Source organism: Nicotiana tabacum, chromosome 22 (genome assembly GCF_000715075.1).
Source record: "Nicotiana tabacum cultivar K326 chromosome 22, ASM71507v2, whole genome shotgun sequence".
NCBI classification, from domain to species: domain Eukaryota; kingdom Viridiplantae; phylum Streptophyta; class Magnoliopsida; order Solanales; family Solanaceae; genus Nicotiana; species Nicotiana tabacum.
Genome location: NC_134101.1, coordinates 38,989,406 through 39,014,706, shown reverse-complemented (window position 1 = coordinate 39,014,706; position 25,301 = coordinate 38,989,406). Strand labels below are relative to the sequence as shown.

Genomic DNA, 25,301 nt, shown 5'->3' with positions numbered 1-25,301 from the left:
ACTGACATTAGAGAGGACGCGTCTAGCGAGTATTTGTTGGGTTTTTACTGATGGGAAGATGTTCTTTAATTGCACCTATTCATCTTACCATTTTAGTGTTTATATATTTAGAGGTTGACCTCATTTTTCATACATTCGGAAATTATGAAATTCTTCCATTTTTTTGCATTGTTTTTCCAAAATAAAATATAAGTGTCATGTGTGATTTGCTTCGCCTTATTGCGTTCGCTGAAACACTGGGGTTTGAGGTACCGCTACACCAATATGGATAATCCGTTCTATCTTGCGAGGAAATAATTCTAAATCTCGGGTACTAGAAGGGGATTAAGTTCCTTCAATGGGCTCGGATTTAATTTTATTTTTCCTATGCATTTCTGTTTCTCTTTTACTTTACACATAATTTTCTTCCTATTAGCATAAGTCACCTTTAATGGAATTCTCACAGACATAATTGAGTTGTATTATACCGCAAACCTCAAGTTTATACTATTTAGATGCGAATGGGTGGACAACAATAAGGGGCTTATTATGAAAGATGATTATGGATTTACTCTTGTTAATTTTTTTCAGCTACTCTACAAAAGGCAGCACCCGTCAAATGAACCTGTCATCTTTGCTTCTCAAGCTCAACATGTGTTTTATGTCCATCATCCAATGGCAAAAGAATGAAGATTGCAGTTGAAATTAAACCAAGAAATTTTTATAATTTAGGTGAAAACAAACCAGCAAATGAGCAAATAGAAGAGCACATGAAATTGTGGCCCGAACAACAGCTGGATGATACTATATTTGAAAATGAAGAGGATATTAAATGGGTTAGAGAAGGTGTGCCGGAAATAGAAATTGACCCACTTACTTTGGAAAGTAAAGAAACATATGATGAAGAAGACGACATATTTTAGTTACTTTTATTATTTTTGTCACTATTCTAGTAAAGATTGTTATTGAACATAGCTCATCGAGCTAGGGATTTCTTGTTATGCTTTTTAGTTGTTTAAATCTCATATGCGTATGTGTCTTTTTGTTTGGCTTGCTAGTTTGATATTATTTTATACGTCTGGCAGGTTTTCCTCTATCACTTTATTATTCTAATCCCTTGGTATTAATGGAGTGTTTATATGTGAATTTTTAAAAAAAGAAAAAGAAGAATTAATTGAGTTTTACTAGTTATGGATGACCCTCTTTTTTATATTTGATTATTGCAGACTCTAGTGCTAGTGAAGAGCAATCTAAGCGATCTAGGTGTCCTACTATGATGCACTCGGGATGGGAAAAAATGGTGGCATTTTACATGTTGAATTGAATGATCTTAACTAAGCTATTGGAACTGATGCAACTAGATTGAGTTCAAAACTTGGAGTCATAGTACGAAATGGCATTTTAGCTCCCTTAAATCATAAAGATTGGAGGCTTGTGCCTAAACTGTACAAGAATAGGATATGGGCTCATATTAAGGTGCTTAGAAAAATAAAGGAAAAAGTTATATACTAAGATGCTTATTGATTTTATGCTTTTATGCATGTGTTATATGTTGGTGTTTGCAGGAAAATACTGATGCAACTGAGGATATGAGACGTATGTTGATGATATCGCTTGGATCTAAATGGAAAGAATGAAAGCATGAAGAAAAAATGATTGGTTATGAGCATTACAACAATGATATTGAGCGCTTAGCTAAACGTCCAGACAGGTTAGAAGAAGACTAGTGACGTGCATTAGTTCATTATTGGAGCTCTAATGAAGCAAATGTATTCTCTGAGCATCAAACATCTTCTTCTCTTGCCCTTAGCACATGCTATTAGCGCATTCCGTATGCGGATCATACTTTTTCCTTTAAATATTTTTATGTTTTTCCTCTGTAATTCCTTTACGACCAAAAATCCACCACAGGCGTCGTGATGACACTTAGTCTCTTATACTAGGTAAGCCGATTACAATTTCATTTCGAGCCATTTTTTTTTATTTCAATACAAGTGTCAACACTAACAGTGAAAATATTCAACAACCTCCCAAGTCTATTAATACGGAGTCACGAACTCTAACTGAATACATGCATGATCTCAAGGATCGAATATACAATACTATTCGAATAAGAATTGATAGTACAATATAATGAAAAGACTCCAAGGGACTGCGACGACCGAGCAATCCTACCTTGAATCCTTGCGATCACACTCTAATCTCTGCCCGAATCCGATATCTCCAATACCTGACTCTGCATTAAAATGTGCAGAAGTGTAGTATGAGTATATCACAGTCAGTACCCAGTAAGTATCAAGACTAACCTCGGTGGAGTAGTGACGAGGTACAGTCAAGACAATCACTAGTCAAATAACTTGTGCAATATAGCATACAAAAATAATAGAAAATAAATAGCAGTGATGGAAACAATAATCAACTTGTGACATAAACAGCATGGCAACATGAACACCATAAATATTGCTCAAACAAACAACAAACACAAGTACAACCAATAATCAAGTCTTTCAAAATATACATCTTTTATCTATAAGGTTTTCAATAAAAGTCTCTAGAATATAATCCTTTCCAATAAATATGTTTCGAATATACTTCCTTCAAATATGTATCTTTCAATTATAATTCTTTCAAATAAATATCTTTCGAATATAATTCTTTCAAATAAATATATTTCGAATATAATTCTTTCAAATAAATATCTTTCAATTATAATTATTTCAAATAAATATCTTTCGAATATAATTCTTTCAAATAAATATCTTTCGAATATAATTCTTTCAATTAAATAGTCATCATGTAACACCTCATTTAACTTTCCTGGCGTGAGAAATATATTCAAAGTATCACATCAAATGGCATGGCAATACCTTCGTGCACTTGTCTCATTCTCACCCAATACATATATGTAGATCAAATCAATTGGCACGGTAACATCTTTCAAGCATGTCATGACCCAAACTAACCCCTGTCGTGGTGGCGCCTATCGTGGAACTAGGCAAGCTGACTCATTTCCAAAACAAACCGATAATTTAATTTCAAAGATAATTTCAATGTTATTTAACATAAAAACTTTTGTAAAGGAGTTCCAATCAAAATAAAAGTGATCAAATCAATTGGCACGACAACACCCTTCGTGCATTTATCTCTTTCTCACAGAGCATACATATAACAGTACCAACTAGGTGGAAAAATGCCAATAACAATAAAAGAAATAAAGTGAGAGGCATACAGGAAGCAGCAACGACTACAAGTCACATAGAAAACATAGGTGCACAATAGCATCTCAAGCTAAAGATATGAATGTATACACAACATGTCACGACCCAAAAATCCAACTAGTCGTGATGGCACCTAACCAACCCGCTAGGTAAGCCAGTTAATCACTAACCAATTCCAATAACAGTTAATAAAGAAATTAAGTAAAGAAACTATCTGAATCTTATACATTTTCCAAGGACTGGCAGTACAGATCATGAGCTTCTAAGAATAGAGCTTAGAAAGCGGAAATGAAGTAAATACATCATCTGTTTGAAAAATACATTAACAGAGTTTTATAGATCTAAGGCTACCATGAACAAGAGGCAGCTACAACCGGGACGTAGGTACATCTTCAATACTGGCTCCCGTCGATCACAGCAACGTCATCAGTCAATATCTGCACGCAAGGTGCAGAAGTGTAGTATGAGTACAACCGACCCCATGTACTCAATAAGTAACAAACCTAACCTTAGGTTGAAAGTAGTGACGAGCTAACAAAAAGGTCGGGTCCAACATTAATATTTTACAACAGCTCATAACAGCATAGTACAAGAAACAAACGAGTATCTCAGAAATAAAAGGCTCAAATCTTTTACCGAAAAAGCCAAAAATACGAGTAAGTTTGAAAACTGTAATTTTTCCAAATATCCTTTCCACAATAAATAAGATATTTTATTTTCTTTCCAGATAGCAAGTGTGAAATACCTCTCTATGCCCACATATCAATGTGTGTAAAAAGTCATGAATGATGTCATACCATACAACATGAGGAAAAATGCATCTCTTTGCCTGGATGTCAAGTGCGCATGCCAGATGCAATGCAAATCAGTGATAAAGATCATATGCATACTCTTAGAGTATCAATTCACTCCGTCCTCCTAGTCACTCAGCACTCGGCACTCGTACTCAGTAGGTACCTGCGCTCACTGGGGGTGTGCAGACTCCGGAGGGGCTTCTACAACCCAAGCGCTATAATCCGCACGGACAACTTACGTGCTGCACTGACAACTCATGTGCCATAATATCAATATCTAGAATCGCACGGACAACTCACGTGCTACACGGATAACTCGCGTGCTATAGTAAGCCAATCTGACCCGCTGCGGTGTGCAGCCCAATCCCATAATCATCCTCACAACCAGGACCTCGGCCTCACTCAGTCATCAATCTCTCCAGTCTCTCGGGCTCACAATGTCATGATACCAACCCGAAAATAATGATATGATGCATCAATAAATAACAACAGAGACTGAGATATGTTAAGCATGTGAATGCGTATGACTGAGTATGTAATGCAATGAAAGCAGATTACTCAACAACAGAAATGACCTCAATGGGTCCCAATAGGATAAGCATGTAGCTTAGACATAATTTCTAACATAATCACAGCTCGATAACTCTAGTACGTAGAGATTTCATGATTTCAGACAAGTTCAGGTAACTACACAGTACCACAAAAATAACGGAAATCATAGTTCACACGGTGCACACCCATACGCCTGTCACCTAGCATGTGCGTCACCTCCAAAATCAAACACATAACACGTATATTCAGGTTTCATATCCTCAGCTCTAAGATTAGAAGAGTTACTTACCTCGAACAAGCCAATACCAATGTCAAGAAAGCCAAGCGATGCTCCAAGGATGCCATCACACGCGTAGCGAACTCCGAACGGCTCAAAACTAGCCAAAAGCAACTCAAATACATCAAATAAAGCCCAAGAAAACAATCCCGATCGAAAAAGATCAAATCTTGAATCAAAAGCCCAAAAAATGGGCCAAAAATCCAATCCGGGCCCGCACCTCGGAACCCGACAAAATTTATAAAATCCAATAACTCATTCAATTATGAGTCTAACCATACTAGTTTCACTCAAATCCGACTCCAATTCGATGTTCAAAACTCAAAAATTCACATTATGAAACTTTAGGCCACCCCCCCCCCCAATTTCCTCTTTAAAATTCACAATCTAATTACTAAAAACGAAGATAGATTCATGAAATATAACCAAAACCAAGTAGAGAACACTTACCCCAATCCTTGTGATAAAAATTGCTCCAAGAATCGCCTCAATCCGAGCTTCATAGCTCCCAAAATGTAAAAATGGTCGAAACCCTCGAAATAGAGTACTTTATAATCACTGAGCGAATCAATGAATCGCGATCGCGGAAATACCCTCGCGATCACGAAGAAAAAAATGCACTGCCCCTGAAAATACACTACGCGATCGCATAATAAGCTATGCGATCGTGAAGCACCAACTGCTCAGTCTCGAAAAGAACCTACGCGAACGCGGCCCCAGGTTCGCGAACGCGATGAAGAAGCCATGAAGACCTGCCCCAGCTCAACTCTACAATGTGAACGCGTGCACACCTACGCGAATGCGATGCTCGATCTGCAGTAACCTATGCAAACGCGGACCTATATTCGCGAACTCGATGAAGAAACACTCAGCCTCAATTTTACCCTTACGCGATCGCATCCCTCAGTCCGCGATCGCGAAGAACACTAGGTGCACCAAACATCAACATAACCAACACTGAAGAATGAAGGAAAACAAATAGCCCGAAACCCGTCCGAAACTCACCCGGGCCTCTTGGGACCACGTCCAAATATATCAACAAGTCCCATAACATAACACGAACCTACTTGAGGCCTCAAAACACACATAATAACATCGGAACGATGAATCACACCTCAATTCAAATTCAATGATCTTTGAAACTTCAAACTTCCACAACCGATGCCGAAACCTATCAAATTACGTCCGATTGACCTGAAATTTTGCACACAAGTCACATTTGACATTACAGACCTTCTCAAACTTTCGGAATCAGAATCCGACCCATATATCAAAAAGTCCACTCCCGGTCAAACTTTCCAAAATTTCAACTTTCGCCATTTCGAGCCAAATTCAACCATGGACCTCCAAATCACGATCCGGACGCGCTCCTAAGTCCAAAATCACCCAACGGAGTTAACTAAACTATCAAAATTCCAATCCAAGGACAAATGCTAAAAAGTCAAACTTGGTCAACTCTTTCAAATTTAAAGCTCACTAGATGAGAATCATTCTTCAAAATTAGTCCCGAATAACTTAAAAACCAAAACCGACGATTCACATACGGAACTACTCATGCCCGTAAACTACTGAGCGAAGTGTAAATGCTCAAAATAACAGGTTAGGTCGTTACACAACGAAAAGATATCACAATATAATATATGTCTCTTGTCCTCGCCTGCACAGAAACACCCTTCGTGCTTTTACTCTTATCCTCACGTGATAATATAATTGAAATGGCACGACATCACCCTTCGTGCTTTACACTCTCCCTCACATGAAAATGTATATGAAATGGCACGGCTACACTCTCCCTCACATGATAATGTATATGAAATGGCATGGCATCACCCTTCGTGCTTTACACTCTCCCTCACATGATAATGTATATGAAATAACACGACATCACCCTTCGTGATTTACACTCTTCCTTACCAAGCACATGTATATCATTAACAAGCAAGGTAGGAAGCATAAATAACATCATGGAGAGTGTTTAAACGACAACACAAAACAACAGTTCATATCACAATTTGCTCACCGGCCACAACCAACTCCAAAGATACAACAAAAATTAATTAATTTCAAAGCAAATAGCCCAAGGCTCCACACAACGTGTATAAAAACCTCAAAACAATAACATAGATGGAAAAGTAACTCAGCATAGGACAACACTTGCTTTAATCCAAATTTTTAATAAATTTATTAAACGCCTCTTTTTAAGCTTATTTAATTAATTAGTTGCAGATGGAAAATATATAATGAAATTAATTCCAAGAAATATCAAATCAACAAACACACGGAATTCACATAAAATCCAAGTGGAATTCACACCAATTTATCATATAAAATACAAACTCGACAAACAAGAAATGAGGCATCACAAATCAAGGATTTACTAAGTTTCAATAATTTTTCAATTTAATACATAAGGGAGTCTACGAATTTAAACCGATATAATTTGCACATATAATAAACCAAGTACGTACTCGTCACCTCGCGTACATGATTTTCAATCACACAATTTTCACATAAGACTCAATGCCTAAGGGGTAATTTTTCCACTCAAGGTTAGGCAAGATACTTACCACGACAAAACTAAGTCAATGCTTTAAATGATCTTCGCGAGTGAAGCCACTTCCGGACGGCTCAAATCTGAAATTTGCTCCTTAATAATACTATGATGGTCCGCCACACTAAATAAATTTCAATATACAACAATACGACACAATTGCACCAATATTAATAACAAATTTCCAGATTTTTGGTCATTTAGGCATTTTATCAAATACCTAGAGTACATAGCATATTACTACCTCTAGTAATGGTATTTTTTCATCCAATAATCCCTCCTTCCCACCAACAAGAGATACTAAACCATCATTTGTCTACAAACAACCTTCTTCAGCACCAGTAAAATCATCAATGAACTCATATCCACCCAATTGTTGCTAATTAATTCATTACAAAATATCTACAACACTCAATAATCTAGTTTAAGTATTTATGGCTCCCAAGCACAATCCAATAAGTCTTAATACTTATTTATTGCTCACATACTCATAATAATCCATACATGTTGTCGCACCTTATTTTTTCGCGAGAGCGGGCTTTGACGTGTGACAACTCTTTTAAATGGGAGGGTATTAAAAGAGGAAAATCGCCACCTAATGATTTTAAGGTGCGTTAGGGCACCTATTATGCAAATAACTCTGCTTGACTAGTCAACGCCATCAAAGATCGGGTAAGGGCTCAAATTACCTCAAAGAGAAGGTGTTAGACACTCTTCGAGGTCCACAACTGTGGTTCCCAACCGAATTTTAAACTATGCGGGATTATTGGGTTAAACTAGGTTGTAGGTTGATAAGTTGTTAATTAATCCTAGGCGGTCAAGTATGTAAATCAATTAAAGAAAAATAATTACTTAAATCTAGTCATAGAAAGAATTTAAGGATGTGTAAGGATTGTAACGAATATTATATCATGGAAGGATATTTAATTACATAAAAGGGGACCTAAGTTTTTACGCTTAATGGATCAACTCTCGTGCAAAGCTTGCTAAGACTTTTATAGCCAAAAGTTCAATGGCTATTCGGGCAATTTGTGTATCATGTCCGCTACCCTCATTACTATCTTTAAGTTGTTATCTAAAGCGCACTAGTTGATTCTATATCGTGTCTTAATAGGTCTACCCGTCCCATTCCTACAGTCCACGAGGTGTTAGACACTATCTAAAAGGAAGTTCTAGATCCAAATAAAAGCTAAGGTTACTACATTTGATTTAGCTAAGCGTCACATAAGGCAAATAGGTAAAGATTCGATCATATAGCATACAAGGCAAGAAATGGCTCATGTTGGCCTTCAAATTTATTAAATAATTAGTAAAATGAACAATTATATGGGCTCTTAAAATAAACTAAGTTATTTGATATAATACTCAAGATTTGAAATAAGTTGAAGCAAATTTAACTGAAAACAAGTATTTTAAAAGGACGTTTTAAAATAGTAAGCATGACTGATTATTTGTAAAGGCACAAGTAAAATATTACTCATTAAAAACTTATAAAGACAAATGCGACAAGTATACTAGTAAAGCAAAACTTAACTAAATGATAAGGCCAAACCGCCAAAAAATTTGCAAAGCTGACCTCAGATTTTTTTAAAACTAACATAAAAGAAAACTCCAGATTTTAAATATGCTTATGGAAAAGGGAATGAGTTTAGAACGAAATACAAATAGTTGCAGATAAACTTCAGAATGGAATTAGACTTTGCCACAAACAGATTGTCGACTTCATTTGCCTTTGATTCCTAAAGGCAGGAGCTCTAGCAATTAACTAAGGTTCTTTAATCATTCAACCTAAACAAAGGATAGTTATAACATGGCTTCAAACATTGCAGGTTATTGATTGCGAGTTGTCTAGATTAGTCTTTTATAGGCATGATGTCTAAAGATTAATATCCTATAGACATGCTCCTAGACAATTAAAGATTAATCGCTTATGGCAGATAATATGTTTAAGCACACCGGATTGTGCACATACAGAGATTAAGAGACGTACCTGGGCTTTAATTTGGTATGCATTTCAAAGGAATGCCGCACGACATTCAGCATAACCACGTGTGAATAACACGCAAAAGAAGATAAAAAGGGACAAAGATTAAAGAAGATTACTAGTCTATTCTAACAACAACTAGCACACGAAAGAATCATAATGCGTTGTTCACGAAAACTAACCAGTTCGCGAAGTGCCGAATTAATAAGACAACCAGAAATCCAAATAAATAGCTCGCGAACAGAGTTTTCGACAGAAAATAAGCCAAACAATCACAGCAATGAACTTTGAGCAGCAACAATAAGAAATATAACCTTATCCTCGAGACTTCAAAAATCACCAGAACATCTAAAAGTTTCGGGTAGTAGTTATATCAAGTGGAATGAAAAGAAACAAACTTTGACTCGGTTTATAGTCGGCACAGAAAGACCCAAGAAATCATAGTTATAATGTCTCTCGCTGAAAAGTGTTATAGGGGTGGTAAATAACAGTGGTGAAAGTGCTCCCCAATCAGCTCAAGAGCATGCTATTTATAGCTAGAAGTTGAGGCAAAGATTTCGTTCAAATTTCAACAGAGAAATCAAAGGGGATTCTAATTTTCTTACCAAATTAAATCCTCCCCAAAAATGGATGAATATGTGTAAATGTATGGGAAATGTGCTGCGTGTAACAAACATAGTAGGAAAGATTAGAGCAAAACTTTAGGAATCTTGTATGAGAATCTGCAACGGTGCAAAAAAAGATTTGTATGGTAATCGTAGTTAGGTAGGTACTGAAAAAAGAAACAAATAATAAGAGAAAGGAAAAAATATTATAAAAATAAAATTATGAAACCAAGATGGATTAATAAGATGGAGGAGTCCAACGACGAAGTTGACGGGAATTCTATTTGGGAATTTAAAGAAAAGGAATAATTAATGGACAAGTATAATGAGCTATTATTTTAATTAAAAATGCCATAACAATATAGTATCAATATAATAAATAATTAGTAAAATGCATGAATGAGATATAAACCTTAAAACAAATGCATAAATATGCTTAAATAAACTATAACGTTTTATAGTACCAAAAGCTAATTATTTAAATAATAAAATATGCAGCGAAAAAATATAATAAAATTAAAAAAATAAATAAAGTAGTGATACGTAAAATATGCTATAAATATTACTATGACACTTAAATAAAGTAGTAGCTCATTAGAATAATATGGAGTAAGGATGGATAAAATTGGGTGTCAACACATGTAAGTCTAAGGGTGTAGGATTACCTTTTTGGAAGAAATCTTGCAAAATCCTCCTTTGAGTTCTTGAAAAATTTCTTGAAGATCTAAGTATTTTATGTGTAGATTTCATCAATACTAGTATAAAAATAATGAAATTTCATATCAAGATAATGGGATTGCTTATCTTGAAGAAGAGAGAAGTTGGTGGTCTTGAGAGAGTGGAGAAGAACTCCAAAATCCGTCTAAGTGAAATGGGGAAATGAACCCTGAATTGGCTTAAAAAGAGCTAGAGCTGGGGCGCGTCTACTATTGCGAAGTGTGCCTCACTTTGCTGTCCACTGCAGGCAAGGGAAGACAAGATCTGCGTCTGGTCTGGCGAAGCTTCGCTTCGCTGTCCGCCAAATTAACTGGGTGGTCTAACTTTAGTAATTTGATCATAACTTTTAGTAGGAACGTCCAAATGACAAATTGTTTGATGCGTTGGAAACTAGACTCAAAGGGCTACACTTTAGATACAAAATTCATGGAAAGTATCTTCACATTATGAGAGTTATACCCATTCAAATGTAGGTGTTGTACAAATTAAGACACATTTTCCACTTAATATTTCCAACTTTCGCCAATTAGTGTTGAAACCTTCTAGACCTATCCAAATGCAAATTCGAGCATACACCCGAGTTCAAAATTAGCATCTGGTTCTAACGGAACCATCAAAATTTCGATACGAGGTCGAATACTAAAAAGTCAAATTTGGTTAACTTTTTCAACTTAAGGCTTCCAACATGGAATTTATTCTTCCGAACTAATCCCGAAATACCTGAAAATCAAAACGACGATTCACACATGTCATAATACATCATATGAAGCTATTCAAGACTTCGAATAGTTGTAAGAAGCGTAAATGTTCAAAACAAGAAGTCGGGTCATTACATTCTCCACCTCTTAAACAAACGTTCGTCCTCAAACATGCTGAGACTTATTCTAAGGTTACCAAATTGATGATTTTACTTTTACACATATACTCGCGGTTGATCCTACATTATCGCATTTGACATAAGCCCGACAACACCAACTCAATTGAGATTATTTCTTTTATCCATATTTGTAAACTTTAAGACCAAATTTCTTACACTTCAAATATTTTTTAAAAGTCTGATTTTTACATCAACGCACGGTATTAGTCTCAACTGGCTATAGCAACTCGTGCCTACGCACACATCAACTTTCTTAATAGAGCTTAAGTACTTCAAAATTTTTCGAGGTATTATATTCTCCCCCACTTAGGATCATTCATCCTCAAATGAGAAGTAGAGTCCGCCCTCAAACACATAACATAACTTATCTCTTATTTCGCACATCTCAACCTCCCAAATTTTTTTTAACTCCCAATTTTTTCAGAAATTTCAGCAGAGTCTCCCCTATAATTGGCCCTATCCACCTACTAGAGTAACACCAAAATAACTCCTAACAACACATAATGAACCCTCATACCGGTAGGGCATATAATTCATAATTGAAATCAATTATCCGGAAAATACATCAAACTCACCGAAATGATTAACAAAAGTCACTTTTAGCCTCACAACTATTTTTAGTGACCAACACATAATGATAGACATAACTATCTCCATATAATCTCCCAACATGAGTATTCACATAAGTAAATTTCAGGATTACAAAGCTCTTTCATGAGTGGAGCATATTAGGAGGACTTGCCTCGATACTCAAAACCGAATCACGGTAAGAAAATAGTTACTTTATAATAACTCGAGATCGTACTTGTAACGACACTATCTGGTATAGCGACCTCAGCCATACCATAGCAAATATATCAATGGTTCGGGCCTCCACCTCTTGGATGTTCTCTACCCGCCCGTCTTCCACCCCGAACACGTTCTAACATCTTGGCAATTTCTACCACTAGCCTAAATGAAGTGTCGGCTTGTAGCTCCCGAGTCATACAAAATTTTACGATCATAATTGAGTCCTTTAATGAATCCGTAGACTCGCTCTCCAAAGTAGGAGTATGACGGGCTAACTTACTAAACCTGATGGCATATTCTGACACCGTCATGGTGTCCTGACGCAATCGTTCAAATTATGTGTACTACGTATCCCGGAGAGTCTAGGGAACAAACTCTTTCCCAAAAAAAAAAGCATCTCCGAAAATTAAGCCCAAGTTAGTGGTATTGCATCGGCTGGTCTATCCTCTTCATAAACTTGCCACCATTGATACGCTGATCCTAACAGCTAAATGTAGTAAAGGCAACTCCGCTCACTTCCACAATTCCCATGGTGCGGAGAATACAGTGACATTGAAATCCCTGGGCATCCTCGGTAGTTGCGCCACTGAAAGTAGGTGGACTATACTTCTTAAGACTCTCAAGTCTCTTTTATTCTTCTTTTGATAGCCTCTGGCCTGAACTCAGGCTGAACCGGAATAATAGGATGTCCAGGTACTATACCCGAAACCTAACTAATATGAACATGCTGCTCTGGAGTATGGGTGGTAGGAGTCTGAACTCCTCTCCTAATCTGTGAAATATTTGGCGAAACGCAGATCAATCCTTCCTGGGTCAATATACCAAATATGTTCAGGAACTGTGCTAAAGTTTCCTGAAGTTTGGGGGTAACAACAGGTGTCTCTGGTGCTTGTCCCTCAACCGGAGCTACTGGCAGCTTCTCAACTGCTACTCTGACAAGTGCTCTAACTGTGGCACGCGCCCATCCCCGACCTCTACCACGACCTCTACTTCTGCCCCGACCTCTTGCAGCCCAAGCAGAATATGCGGGTGTCTGCTCAGCTGACCCGGTAGCGCGTTTCCTCACCATCTGTGAGAGAATAGAGATACAAAGGCTCAAACTCCAAAATTAACAAATTCCGCACGACAAGAATGAAAGAAGTAAAAAATTTCTAACAGTTTTGTAGCCTCTCGAAGATAAGTACAGTCATCTCTAAACTGATCCGCAAGACTCTACTAAACTCGTTCATGACTCGTAGAACCTATGAACCTAGTACTCTGATACCAACTTGTCACGACCCAAAATCCCACCACAGGCGTCGTGATGGCACTTAGTCTCTAAGACTAGGTAAGCCGATTACAATTTCATTTCGAGCCATTTTTTTTTATTTCAATACAAGTGTCAACACTAACAGCGGAAATATTCAACAACCTCCCAAGACTTGTAATACGGAGTCACGAACTCTAACTGAATACATGCAATGATCTCGAGGATCGAATATACAATACTATTCGAATAAGAATTGATAGTACAATATAATGAAAAGACTCCAAGGGACTGCGACGACCAAGCAGTCCTACCTTGAATCCTTGCGATCACACTCTAATCTCTGCCCGAATCCGATATCTCCAATACCTGGCTTTGCATAAAAATGTGCAGAAGTGTAGTATGAGTATACCACAGTCGGTACCCAGTAAGTATCAAGACTAACCTCGGTGGAGTAGTGACGAGGTACAGTCAAGACAGTCACTAGTCAAATAACTTGTGCAATATAACATACAAAAATAATAGAAAACAAATAGTAGTGATGGAAACAATAATCAACTTGTGACATAAATAACATGGCAACAGGAACACCATAAATATTGCACAAACAAACAACAAACACAAGTATAACCAATAATCAAGTCCTTCAAAATATACATCTTTTATCTATAAGTTTTTCAATAAAAGTCTCTAGAATATAATTCTTTCCAATAAATCTGTTTCGAATATACTTCCTTCAAATATGTATCTTTCAATTATAATTCTTTCAAATAAATATCTTTCGAATATAATTCTTTCAAATAAATATATTTCGAATATAATTCTTTCAAATAAATATATTTCGAATATAATTTTTTCAAATAAATATCTTTCGAATATAATTATTTCAATTAAATAGTCACCATGTGACACCTCATTTAACCTTCCTCGTGTGAGAAATATATTCAATATATCACATCAAATGGCACGACAATACCTTCATGCACTTGTCTCATTCTCACCCAATGTATATATGTAGATCAAATCAATTGGCACGGTAACACCCTTCGTGCATTTATCTCTTTCTCACCGTGCATATATATAACAATACCAACTAGGCGGGAGAAAAGTCAATAACAATAAAAGAAATAAAGTGGGAGGCACACAGTAAGCAACAACGACTACAAGTCACATAGAAAACATAGGTGCACAATAACATCTCAAGATAAAGGCATGACAATACCCTTCGTGCATTTATCTCTTTCTCAGAGAGCATATATATAACAGTACCAACTAGGTGGGAAAATGCCAATAACAATAAAAGAAATAAAGTGAGAGGCACACAGGAAGCAACAACGACTACAAGTCACATAGAAAACATAGGTGCACAATAGCATATCAAGATAAAGACATGAATGTATACACAACGAAAAGATATCATAATATAATGTATATCTCTTGTCCTCGTCTGCACGGAAACACCCTTCGTGCCATGAACATATAATAATATAAAAATAATGGCACGACATCACCCTCCGTGCTTTTACTCTCATCCTCAAGTGATAATATAATTGAAATGGCATGGCATCACCCTTCGTGCTTTACACTCTCAAATGGCACGTCATCACCCTTCGTGCTTTACACTCTCCCTCAGATGATAATATATATGAAATGGCACGACATCACCCTTCGTGCTTTACTGGCATGGCATCACCCTTCGTGCTTTACACTCTCCCTCACATGATAATGTATATGAAATGACACGACATCACCCTTCGTGATTTACACTCTTCCTTACCAAGCACATGTATATCATTAACAAGCAAGGTAGGAAGCATAAATAACATCATGGAGATTGTTTAAACGACAACACAAAACAATAATTCATATCACAATTTGCCCACCGGCCACAACCAACTCCAAAGATACAACAAAAATTAATTAATTTCAAAGTAAATAGCCCAAGGCTCCACACAACGTGTATAAAAACCTCAAAACAATAACATAGATGGAAAAGTAACTCAGCATAGGACAACACTTGCTTTAATCCAAATTTTTAATAAATTTATTAAACGCCTCTTTTTAAGCTTATTTAATTAATTAGTTGCAGATGGAAAATATATAATGAAATTAATTCAAAGAAATATCAAATCAACAAACAGACGGAATTCACATAAAAATTCAAGTAGCAATCACACCAATTTATCATATAAAATACAAACTCGACAAACAAGGAATGAGGCATAACAAATCAAGGATTTACTAAGTTTCAATAATTTTTTAATTTAATACATAAGGGAGTCTACGAATTTAAACCGATATAATTTGTACATATAAACCAAGTACGTACTCGTCACCTCGCGTACATGATTTTCAATCACACAATTTCCACATAAGACTCAATGCCTAAGGGGTAATTCCCCCACTCAAGGTTAGACAAGATACTTACCTCGACAAAACTAAGTCAATGCTTTAAATGATCTTCGCGAGTGAAGCCACCTTCGGACGGCTCAAATATGAAATTCGCCCCTTAATAATACTACGATGGTCTGCCACACTACACAAATTTCTATCTATAATAATGCAACATAATTGTACCAATATTAGTAGCACATTTCCAGATTTTTGGTCATTTAGGCATTTTATCAAACACCTAGAGTACATAGCATATTACTACCTCTAGTAATGGTGTTTCTTCATCCAATAATCCATCCTTCCCACCAACAAGAGATACTAAACCATCCTTTGTCTACAAACAACCTTCTTTAGCACCATTAAAATTATCAATGAACTCACATCCACCCAATTATTGCTAATTAATTTATTATAAAATCTCTACAACACCTAATAATCTAGTTTAAGCATTTATGGCTCCCAAGCACCATATAATTAGTGTTATTACTTATTTATTGCTCACATACTCATAATAATTGATACATGTAAGTCTAAGGGTGTAAGATTATCTTTTTAGAAGAAATCTTGCAAAACCCTTCTTTGAGTTCTTGAAGAAATTTCTTGAAGATCTAAGTATTTTATGTGTAGATTTCATCAATACTAGTGTAGAAATAATAGAATTTCACATCAAGATAATGAGGATTGCTTACCTTGAAAAAGAGGGGAGTTGGTGGTGTTGAGAGACTGGAGAAGAGCTCCAAAATCAGTCCAAGTGAAATGGGAAAATGAACCCCGAATTGGCTTAAAAAGAGCTAGAGCTGGGGTGCGTCTACTCTAGCAAAGTGTGCCTCACTTCGTTGTCCACTGCAGGCAAGGGAAGACAAGATCTGCGTCTGGTCTGGCGAAGCGAGCTTCGCTTCGCTGTCCGCCAAATTAACTATGTGGTCTAACTTTAGTAATTTGATCATAACTTTTAGTAGGAAAGTCCAAATGACAAACAGTTTGATGTGTTGGAAACTAGACTCAAAGGGATACACTCTAGGTACAAAATTCATGGAAAGTATCTTAACATTATAAGAGTTATACCCGTTCAAATGTAGGTATTATGCAAATTAAGATACCTTTTCCACTTAATATTTCCAACTTTCGCCAATTAGTGCTGAAACCTTCTAGACCTATCCAAATTCAAAATTCGGGCATACGCCCAAGTTAAAAATCACTATTCGGTTCTAACGGAAGCATCAAAATTTTAATACGAGGTCGAATACTAAAAAATTAAATTTGGTCAACTCTTTCAATTAAAGGCTTCCAACATGAAATTTATTCTTCCGAACTAATCCCGACACACCTTAAAATCAAAACCAACGATTTACACATGTCATAATACATCATATAAAGCTATTCAAGATTTCAAATAGTTAGAAGGAGAGTAAATATTCAATATGAGAAGTCGGGTCATTACAAATGTTACATGTAACATTTCTAATGCCACATTTCTTTGATCTAATGTTTGGCCATGAATTATCTCTAATACATAAAATTACGTGTAACATTTCTAGGAAAAGAGCGAGTGGAACGAAGAAAGTCGAAGAAAGTTGACTATGCCACACACATCAGGAAGAAAACGTTATTCTCAAATTATAGATAATGTATGCCATATTACTATAAGCTTTCTGCAATTTATATATCAATACTTATTTTCTTGAATATATTTGCTACAAAGTTTTTACTATTTAAACAGATGATAAAGAAGAATGGTGTAAAACCAAGTCGTATCGAGGTGTTCGAAGAAACACATACGAGAAAGAATAAACAACCAGTAAATGAGATAGCTAATGAAACTATGGTAAATTTTTATTCTTTATGAATATAAAATTACTTTCTTTCCAATATAAAATTTTATTAACTTTTCATTGTTTTACCTTTTCTTTCCAAAAGAAAGAAATGGATGAACTTGCTAAGGTGAATCTTGAGTTAAATGTCCCTGGAAGTGCTCCTAATGATGTGTATGCACAGGTTATGGGATCAGACACTCATGAAAATGTTCGAACTCTAGGAAAATAAGCAGCTCCAAGTTTTGTTTATGGCGCTGCATATAAATGATCCCAGGCTGAGCAAAGAGATTTTGATAGAAGGGTTGAGATAGAAGTGAAAAAAGCTACCTCCGCTATGAGAATTGAGATGGAAGAAAAATTATCTGAAGCAAAAGAAGAAATACAAGTGTCGGAGAAAAAGTTATTTGAAGCAAAAGAAGAAATAAAAGCGATGGGGAAATAAATGTTTGAAGCAACAAATGATATGGATGCAAAAATAGACGACAAAGTAAAGTTGGGTATATATGCATATCTAGAATCTTTGGGTATTACTATTGGCTCAAATAGGAAATTATCTGGTGATAAGCAGGTAAAACGTATTGTGCTCTTTAGCAAAAAATTATTGTTTTTAAGATAATATTGTAATTTAGTTTTCTTTTAATTGTAGTAATCTTCCTCTTTTGTGATAGGTTTTTGATAACTCAATGGACGATCACCAACAATCATTATCACATGTTTCAGTTGTTCACACAAAGGTGAGTTCGTAAACTCATTTTAACTATATCTTTTTCTACATACATTCAAAGAGTATAGTTTTAACTATGTCAATTTTCACTTCAGTTACGTAAAGGTTCAAAATAGCATTCCAAAGCATATAGGCTATTTTACAGTAAAAAAGATTATGAATATGTCCTCTCATTGTTGAGCCCTAAGGGGGTGCATATAGCTGAGACTTGTCCACCTCCGAATGGAAACTCAAATGATAATACATTGCCCACTAACCACAGTAAGCATGTTCTTATGAAAAAGCATCAGTGCTCAACTCTTCAGGATATTCTGCAGCTTACACTTAAGGATGGAGTTCCATTTTTTAAATTTGTGTTTGACGATGATGGTGGCATTCTTGTTGTAGCTGTAAAGAAGTTAGCTTCTTTTTTCTTTTTGTTAATTGGTAGAATTTCCATCAAGCATGTTTTTACCCTCCTACATAAGGTATTTAGCTTCTTGTAGAACCTGGAAGAAAGAGCAAGTTAAAGACTCTTGCCTAAATCAGGGAAATAAAGATCTATGATTGCAATACCATCATACTAGAAAATAAAAATTATTATATGACTTTGTCCTATTTTTATATCGTGTATTCACAATTTTCTAAGTTGTAAATTTTGTAAACTACCAGAGTAACTAATCTAATATTTCTTCTCAGGTTAACCTAATCAAGAAGACTAGAGTTAGTAAAGTTGGCACAAAGAAAAATAAGCGGGCAAGTTTGAAAAAATTACAAGATTCTTGTTCCTCCTTTTCAAAGTACAAACCCTTCATGTTATATTTTGCAAAACTTCTATAACACTCATTAGTTTTCATCTCAGTACACCATTTACGGAAACTAATATTTCAAAATTCAATCCTCCCCTCGCCCACATCCCCCCCAACCAAAAAAATATCTTCAACTGCATTATGATATTATAATATTTCAGTTGTTGTTCGGTTTGGGCAGTTGCGTTCACTTTGTTGGATTTTTTGCTTTATGTTGTCTGTTTCTTTCTCTCTTCAGCTGCTAGTATTATATTTATTATCAATTTGTTTCTCTTTTAGAACCTTAATCTGTTATTATTTTTGGTATTCCAATTAGTTTACAAGAGGAAAGAGTTCACTTTATATAAAGGTATAATTCTTTTTTTTTTGTGACTTCTTGTGCAGTATTTTTGAAGAAAGTGATGTCAATTACTGGCAGTGAAAAGCTTGACTTGTGAAGAGTTGGTTTTATAAGATTTAGTCTAGAAGTTGAGGAAAATTAATTCGAATTAGGAGTGATCTTAAAGTACTTACACATTGAAATTACTATCTTTTATAATTTAGTAAGATTTGAGTTTTACGTGAGAACAAATCATTTGATATGACATTATCTATCTTGTACTAAGTACGTTCTATATTGCTACTTTATTTTTTGGTTACATTATTAAAATATATTTGCTTTACATTTATTTCATATTTGTTATAAAAGTTGGCATTTGTGAATGTAAATATGTTCATGATGAAACTAAATAGAGCACTATTATTATCACGACCCAAATTTCAACTAGTCGTGATGACACCTAACCCAACCCACTAGGTAAGCCAATTAACAACTATCCAATTCCAATGATATTTAATAAGACAGTTAAGTAAAGAAATTATCCGAATCTTATACATTTTCCAAGGACTGGTAGTACAAATCATGAGCTTCTAAGAATAGAGTTTACAAAGCTGAAATGAAGTAAATACATCATCTGTTTGGAAAATACATTAACAGAGTTTTATAGATCTAAGGCTACCATGAACAAGAGGCAGCTACAACCGGAACGCAGGAACATCTTCGGATCCAGCTCCCATCGAACACAACAACATCAGCAACCAACATCTGCACGCAAGGTGCAGAAGTGTAGTATGAGTACAACTGACCCCATGTACTCAATAGGTAACAAATCTAACCTTAGGTTGAAAGTAGTGACGAGCTAACACAAAGGTCGGGTCCAACACCAATATTCTACAACAGTTCATAACAACATAGTACAAGTAATAAAAGAGGTATCTCAGAAATAAAATGCCCAATTCGTTCATAGTCCAAGAAAAATAGGCATTTCTTTTCAAGTATCTCAGTGAAAACCCAAATCTTTTACCAAAAGTGCCAAAATACGAGTAAGTTTGAAAACTGTGATTTTTCCCAAAACTCCTTTCAATAATAAGTAAGATGTTTCATTTTCAGATAGCATGGGGAAAGAATGTCTCTATGCCTACATGTCAAGATATAGGTAAAATCATAAATGTCACCAAAACTAGGTAGCACAAGGAAATGCATCTCTATGCATGTATCTCAAGTACGCATGTCAAATACAATGCATCTCAATGATGAGCTCATGTACTCACACTCTCAGAGTACTCAATCTCACTATCTCGCATTCCCTCTCACTATGCCCAATGCTCAGCACACTTAATCACTCAGCACTGTACAATATCTGCTATGGCATGCAGCCCGATCCATATATGACCATAAGGCCTGTTGAGGCGTGCAACCCGACCCGCATATATATAGTCAATTGCGTTCACTGGGGGTGTGCAGACTCCGAAGGGGCTCCTACATCCCAAGCGCTATAATCCGCATGGACAACTCACGTACTGCACGGACAACTCAAGTACTATAATATCAATATCAGGATCCACACGGATAACTCATGTATTGCACGGACAACTCACGTGCTATAGTATCAATATCTGGATCCGCACGGACAACTCACTTGCTGCACGGATAACTCACATGCTATAGTATCATTATCCTCACAAACAGGCCCCCAGCATCACTCAGTCATCAATCTCTCCAATCTCACTCACGGGCTCACAATATCATGAAACTAGCCCGACAACAATGATATAATGTATCAATAAATAACAACTGAGACTGAGATATGATATGAATACATGAATATGACTGAGTACGAAATAACAATGAAATCAGTGAAATGACAGCAAGAAGTGACCACTATGGGTCCTAGCAGTCTCGTCATAAAGCCTAAACATGATATCCAGCATGATTGACCGCTCAATTACTTTATCACATCGTGAAAAGACGGACATCAACAAAGTAGGACCACTATGCAGTGCCATGGAAATAACAGAGTCCCAATTTACATAGTGCACGCCCACACGCCTATCACCTAAAATGTGTGTCACCTCAATACCAATCACATAACACGTATTTCGGGATTTCATACCCTCAACACTAAGTTTAGAAGAGTTGCTTACCTCGAATAAGCCAATACCAAAGCCGAGGAAGCCAAGCGATGCTCCAACGATGCCATCACGTGCGTTCCGACCTCCGAACGGCTCGAAACTAACCAAAAGCGACTCAAGTACATCAAACAATGCTAAATGGACCAATCCCGTTCGAAAAAGATCAAATCTTGAATCAAAAGCCCAAATTCAGCCAAAAGCACAACCCGGGACCGCACCTTAGAACCCGAAAAATTTACAAAATCCAACAACCCATTCAGTTACGAGTCCAACCATCCGACTCCGATTCGATGTTCAAAACTCAAAAATTTACATTATGAAACGTTAGGCCAAAACCCCCAATTTCCTCTTTAAAATTCAAAATCAAATTACCAAAAACGAAGATAGATTAATGAAATATAACCAAAATCGAGTAGAGAACACTTATCCCAATTCATATGGTGAAAATTACTTCAAGAATCGCCTCAATTCGAGCTCTATATGTCCAAAAATGTAAAAATGGTTGAAACCCTCGAAATAGAGTTCTTATAATCTGCCCAGACGTCCCTCTTTCGCAAACGCAGAAAACGCATCGCGTTCACGATGAACAAAAATATCCTACCACCAAAACACTCTACTCATTCGCGGTACACCCCACGTGAACGCGATGACCACAGATGCCCCAGCTTCGCGAACACGACTTACCTTTCGCGATCGCATTGAAGGATCCTCCAACTCCCAGCTGCCAAACCTCAACACTGCATGAACGCATATCCCTGCACGCGGACACAAAGAACACCACATCAACCCACCGCGAACGCGACTAAGGAAGCGTGAACGCGAAGAACAAACCACTGCACTAACCAAAATACTCATCGCGAACGCTTTGCTCCATCCGCGATCGCGAAACATAGCTGAAACAACAGAAAACCACCAATAACAACATAGTCCAAAATAGTCTGAAACTCGTCAAAGCCATCAATTATCGTGTAACCTTACCATGCACACCCCAGGGGGTGATCCCATGTCACCCTTTTCCATATAGGCCCTACAACATAACATAACTGAAGATTATTACTCCAACCTTAGCCCATAAGCCTTAGAATCCAATTTCCAACATCTAGAATTTCTATAAGATCAGAATCTCGTATCTACACACTGTATAAATCTGAACAAGCTGTAACCATAATCCAAGATGTAATCACATGATATACCGCATAACTCAAATACTCATAGCAATACTTTCTAATTACAGTAGCTGCTCAAAACCACCCAATATCGGTAATAGACCTCATGTCAAACAAAACCTCATTCTAAAACCTTCGTACACTGCCGATGATGAAAGAAACACGCAGAACTCATAACCATTCATCAGATCAACAGTCATGGAACTCCCTCTTATTTGACAAGAACTATAGCCAATTCTAAGTCGACTTTTGATATTATCCTTCCAAACATGTTGTAATCAATTACGATAGTATCCATTCTAGGTTCAATGACCTCATCTCATCCAACACGACCACTCTAGTGACATGCCATATCAATACAATCTAAAGCCACAACTCGCACAATCCGTGCACTAATAAGCATCATTCCAAATGTACTCAATCATAGAAAAAATAACTCAGACGAGAGAACTGTCTCGCAAGCTCAACAAGTACCACCACAATGCAATGCTAAGAACCTATCACACACCGTAAAACCAAAACACACGAATCTAACACAAGGGATCATATCTCAATATAACTCCGCTGCAATGCGTGACCCCATCCAAATACTAATCCATATGAAATACCTTAGCCATCATGCTCAAAATCAATAACCACGCGCAATCTGACATCAAGTACTCAAAGTGTATTACCATAACCATGAAGAAGCAGACGGCACAAGGCCATACAAAACCCGAAAGAACATAACCCATATGACATCAACCATGTAAAACCCAATTACTCATCTCGCTCAAATTTCGCTATAAAGCCCAAATAGAACCACACCAGGTGTGCTTATAACCAACAGATCACAACTCCTCGTAGCATTGAAGAGTAACTCACAGATCATTTCAGAACACGAATAAGCTCAACAACAACTGAATGACATATCCCTCAATAATAGCAGTACGGAGCCAACCAATTCGACTCGATGTAGAAAACCCATTCTAGTTTGGCCTACCAATGGGACCCCAAATCAACTCTGGTCACCCACCAATATATAAATAACCCTCCGAAGGCCCACAATGACTGAATCATAACACATACTATCATCTGGCTAGCTTCGGCCACGACTTCACAGTCCGCAACCATAAAACAATCTGTTCCTGAGAACTCCCAGTCTCCAACTTCATAGGACACACGAATCACCATATTTGATCCTAACTCCACCGCCCGAATATCTAACACATCTCTCATACACGATTATCCCACAAGGAATACTTCTAAAATTCTTCCATGCCACATGGCAAAATTTGAATATCAGCAGTCGATCGACCAGGAGAGTCAACACCAATGAAGTATCCATAAATCAAAACACTGTGCGCCTCCTGGAATGTACACTCTCTTCAAGCAATACCAAAAAGTAATATCATTCACCTAGTCATCTAGAACCATCTATGATGCCTAAGAATTCAGGATCTTCCTTTCAAAACCGAATCGTGACCTTGCACCTGCAAATCTCAATCCTACATAACACACTACCCCTATTATGCCATTATATGAAAAGTACGAGAATCTCATAATTAACTCTGAGTCACGAGCAAACTACATACTCAATTATCCAGGAACCTTCCGTTTGATCTCATCTAGGAGAAAATCACTATACACCACATGCTTCTCACGTCAGTAGGTAATATACCCCTCGAACCGTGGTAGAAACCATTGAGAACTCTTCGAAGTTCATTTGCACATAACCAAGCTATCAAAACCGAATCTCTCTAACTTAAACCAGCCACGCAGGTCACCAAAACCCAAGAGCATTGCCACAAAACACCTGTAGAGACTAGCCACATCATAAGTACCCAAAGAACCGATTATATCCATTACTGTGCTGATCCAACCTACTACCACGTTGTCCTATTTCTCCAAGTCCCTTCCAAATTACCTTCAAATTGATATTTCTCCTTGCTGGAACACCACAATCCTTAACCAAAATTCACCACACAAGAGACCCTAGTATAAAACCACAACGCCCTAAGGCCAATAAGCCGTTGACTTCCCTCTTAAGCACCCCAAAGCACCACAACCGAGACACTCACTCTAAAGAGACCTCATGTGAACCTAAAATTATTTCCTTCACCTTCTTGATACTGAAATGCATAATCCACAATGATAAAAAAAATACCACAAGTCTCGACACTATCCAATGCAAATATCGGATCCAAGCCATATACCAATCCGAAATTCTCAATTGCTACATATAATTCTTGAATCCATTAGAATAATTCTCGAGAGTCATCTACTCTACTCAAATCTCAATTAAACCGAACAAACATGCCGAATGACATGTGCCCCATTAGCACACCAACACCCAAGGGAGTAACCCACACTCCTAAGCAACCGAGAAAATTCCT

General features: G+C 36.7%; 1 pseudogene; it reads left to right on the top strand.

The window, feature by feature from the left end:
* Positions 1-665: 665 nt before the first annotated feature.
* LOC142175806 (uncharacterized) lies at positions 666-19,746 on the top strand (annotated as a pseudogene).
* The last annotated feature ends 5,555 nt before the right edge of the window (positions 19,747-25,301 follow it).